The following is a 4675-nucleotide window of genomic DNA, read 5'->3' as shown; positions in this document are numbered from 1 at the left end:
TTTTGAATGGTATCGTGTGTTACAAAAGCTTTTTATTTCAGATAAATGCTGATCTTTGGATCTTTCTATTGATCAAAGAATCCTGAAAAAAAAATGTATCACTGTTTCCACACAATATTAAGAAGCACCACTGATTTCAACATTGATAATCTTAAGAAATGTTGCTTGAGCAGCAAATCAGCATATTAGAATGATTTCCGAAGAATCATGTGACACTGAAGACTGGAGTAATGATGCTGAAAATTCAGCTTTACTATCACAGACATAAATTACATTTTAAATATATATGAACAAATACAGTTCTTTTAAGTTGTATTAATATTTCACAATGTTACCGTCTGTACTGTATTTTTGACTAAATAAAAGCAGCCTTAATGAGCATAAAGATACGTCTTTACAAAACTTTTTTTTAATCTTATGGACCCCAAACCTTTGGAAGATAGTGAATAATACAAATAAATGTATATAAATTAACAATACTTAATGTATAATGAACAAACACCAATTAACAATGAACAGCAATATTTGTATAACACTAATCTAGACTAATAAAAGCTGTGTAAAAACAAAGTTGTTCAGGCTGTTAGTTTCACTTTCGCCCAAAAGTCGTGTATGCCTAAGGTTGAAAATAAATTATGTTTATAGTGAATGCCCCTATAAATGGTCTTATTTTTTACGATTTCGTTTTAATCCAAATTATACGTGTGCTAAGTGAGTGAACATCAAAGATCACACAACAGAAGTGCGCGCGCTCTCTCTGTCTCTCTCTCTCTCTCTCCCTACCGTTAAGTAACTTGTGCATTGTTTTACTTACTTGTTTTTGACATATCCGACCGAACTACAAACTTTCCAATGATGTCTGGGAGGAAGGTATATTCACTCGACAAGCTCGCGCATCTGCGCCGCCGCGCGCTCAATCCACTCAGCGCGCTTTGTTTATCAGCTCACGCACATCAGCTATACAGGCGTTAATACTGAATGTTTAACATTATATTCATTGCATACATATACTTCGTAGTAGACATCCTTAACTCCATTCTGCTGTCTGTTGTTCTGTAGTCTGTGTTTCATTGTCTGAATATGGCACTTATCACATCCTGTGTGGTATCGGCGTTTGGTATCGGGGCATTTTAACGAGTACGAGTACGAGTACAGGAGCTCGGTATCGGGCCCGGTATCGGTGCATCCCTACTGAAAATTCAGCTTTGCATCACAGCAAAAAAAAAAATAGTATTTTAAAATATTATAATCTTATCAAAACAGAAAAAAGTTATTTAAAATTATAAGAATATTTCACAGTATTACTGTTTTACTTGATCAAATAAATGCAGCCTTGTGGTGCGCATACTGTAAAAAACACTAAAAACCTTACTGATCTCAAAACTTTTGAAAGGTAGTGTATATTTTTAAAAACATTTTAAAAAATCCATGTGGTCTCTCAATTAATATGAGACCATATTAAAAGCTGCAAACATAATAAATATAAATAATAAAAGTAGTTTTAGATAAAGTATAGCATGTCACCTCAACTGTCCATTGAAAAACTATTTACCAGCTAAAGGTTTTCTCAGTACCCAAATCTCCTCATTAGCGCCACTCTGTTGGCCACTGAGGGTTGGAGAACCATGAGGGCTGGAAACAGATCCCCTTGAGCCTGCAAAATATCACACACACACAAACACAGTGATGTAAGAATGAAAAACATTGCATTGCTTTGCAAACTCCTAATTGGCAACCACAGATACACACAGAGGGAGCAGAAAGCAAAGGGATCATTTGGGGCAGTTCAAATGGACTGTAGCATATCCATCAGTAATCTGTAAGCCTTGCTGATGAAAATATGCTATGTTTGCAAATAAAGTTTCATGCAAAAGATATTCCGATATTCTGAATTACAAAAATTCAGTTACCTGTGAAATGTTATGTCTAGCACACACACAAAAAAAGATTCTCATTAATGTAATGCAGTAATTAAAAAGTGATGCAATAAAATTTGTTTTATTTATATATACATAAAAAGACAGTACAACGAAAAAAATGCACTACTGTTAAAAAAAACTGGAGCTGGTAATATTTTAATCTATTTGAAAGAAATATCTTATGATTACCTTGACTGCATTAATTTAATTCAAAAATACAGTAAAAACAGTAATATTATGAACTATTATTACATTTTCAAATATGTATATTTTAATATCTTATAAAAATAATTAATTCCTGTGATGGCAAAGTTGAATTTTCAGAATTACTCCAGTGTCACATGACCCTTAAGAAATCATTCTAATATGCTGATTTGCTGCTCAAGAAACATTTCTTATTATTATCATTGTTGAAAACAGTTGTGCTGCTAAATATTTTTTGAGGAAACCATGATACATTTTTTTAGGTTTCTTTGGTGAATAGAAAGTTCAAACGAACAGCATTTATTTGAAATATAATTTTCTAACATTTTAAATGCTTTTTACTGTCATCCATTTTTTCTCTTTGAATAGTATTAATTAAAGGGGTCATATGACGTTGCTAAAAAGAACATTATGTTGTGTATTTGGTGTAATGCAATATGTTTATGAGGTTTAAGGTTAAAAAAAACACATTATTTTCCACATACTGTACATTAATGTTTCTCCTCTATGCCCCGCCTTTCTGAAACGCGTCGATTTTTACAAAGCTCATCGGTCTGAAAAGCGAGGTGTGCTGTGATTGGCCAGCTATCCAGTGCGTTGTGATTGGCCGAATACCTCAAGCGTGTGACAGAAATGTTACGACCCTTAACACACTGTCTGTGATGCCGTCTCCCGGCACGGCGAGACAAATCCAATAAAACCCATTACAAACGAGGCATTTGTTGCATCCAATGGGGACATAATTACTGATTATAATGACTTATACTGTGTTTTTATGCGTTGCGTATCGCGCCGCGTAAACATAAAACCATGTCTGCATTTGTGATCGGAGAAACGACAAACAACAAGCGCTACTCGCGTTTGAATCATCAGTGGCAAATTCTTTAAATATAAAACATTTACTTACAGGCTGTGAGTCAGAAGCACCAGACTGTCCTTGCAAAGTTGGAACTGCCCCACTTTATAGAACAGCCTTTGAGCACAGACCCATTGTATGCTACTCTGCAGATTCAGGAAACAGTCCTCCATAAAATGCGTCACACAGCATCACACACGGCGGGCTTGAGTGAGGAACGGCAGGCGGACTTGAGAACGGCGCGGCCGGCAGATTCGACGAAGGAGCGTCCGGCGGCCTCGCGGCAACCACATGTGATGACCCTGGGCTGGACTCCGCTTCATCCACGGTGAAAGCCGATCCGGCGATCGACAGGGCGAAGTTGATGTATTTCCTCAGCGACCAGCTCTGATCAGCTCTAGGCATGACAAAGCGGATATCGTCCTCTATTGGAATGCCAAACAAAGTAGTTTCGCTTTCACAACGAAACACACAGCATCTCCACAACATGGCGCCGGCGGCAACAATACTACAGCGAGAATAAAAGTTACGCCTCTTTCTTCTTTCTCTTTCCTCTTTCAAAGTTCTTTCTTTGCATGAACATTTGGGTGGTGTTATGCAAATCTTCCCACATCGTGACGTAGACATGTGGGGGCGTTTTAGAACGAGCCATTTTAGGAGGGCGTGGACAAGTCTTAACTTTTATAAAGAATATCTCTTTGGATTTGAGACTTTAGTCTTTGCAACTTTACAGATCTTCTTTATGCACCAAGAGCTTGTAACATTCCAAAGAGAAAGTAAAAATTTAAATCGCATATGACCCCTTTAACTCCAAAAAAAATCGTATTGACCTTTTGAGCAGTAGTGTATATGATATATAACCTTGAAATGCTAAATAGTATATGTCTTTTTCATATTATGATCATTTTTGCACTATATGGTAAAGAGAATAGGGGAGACATGTGCTTAAAAATAATGTCATAATGGTTAAAAAAAATATATACATATATTTTCTTCATGCAAAATATGATTTTTAACCTTGGGGTGAAATATGACCTGGACGTTTTCTTGATTTGATTATTCAGATTGACCCAAATATAACTGACTGCTTTTTTTTCACATCCGACTTTTACAATGTCATTCAGATTCACATCTGTTTACTGTATTTTTCTATGGAGTAAAAAAAAAAAAAAAAACAGGTTTATGATATGATATGCTCATGATGGGTAAATGTGTGTATTTTTCTGGCTGTGTATGTGTGTGTTTATACCTGTCTCTTTTTGTGGCTCCTCTGAGCAGGAGGAGGCTGGTTCATACCCAAATGTGCTGCAGGTAGGCATATTATAGCCAAATGAGGTGAAGAGGGGCTGATGGGTAAGGGGCTGGGTAGGAGGGGGTGGGGGAGTGAGGGGCAGAGAAAAAATGTGGAAGGAGTCACCGTTCACCATGACAACTGAACCAATTGCTGGCGGACGGATCTGTATCTTAAGATACTGTTGGGTCGAGGGACCTGGGTACAATAGAACGGCAACACCAAAAAACACAAACAACAAGAACAACAAAAAAACAGGAAAGGAAACACAAAACAAAACATGTTCAAGAAAAAATGTCTAACTCTATCATTGAGATCTTAACATGCAAGGTGAAAATGAACTTATTTACATTCAATTTTAGGAAACTCAAAAAAAAAAAAAAAACTGTACTCATGCATACTATT

At 36.4% G+C, this 4675-nt stretch overlaps 1 pseudogene; it reads right to left on the bottom strand.

The window, feature by feature from the left end:
• LOC107702545 (caskin-1-like) overlaps positions 1 to 4675 on the bottom strand; it is a 52233-nt pseudogene that overhangs the window by 8489 nt on the left and 39069 nt on the right.

Source organism: Sinocyclocheilus anshuiensis, unplaced genomic scaffold, assembly GCF_001515605.1.
Source record: "Sinocyclocheilus anshuiensis isolate Anshui unplaced genomic scaffold, SAMN03320099.WGS_v1.1 scaffold218, whole genome shotgun sequence".
Classification (NCBI taxonomy): Eukaryota; Metazoa; Chordata; class Actinopteri; order Cypriniformes; family Cyprinidae; genus Sinocyclocheilus; species Sinocyclocheilus anshuiensis.
This window is presented reverse-complemented; position numbering and strand designations above follow the sequence as displayed.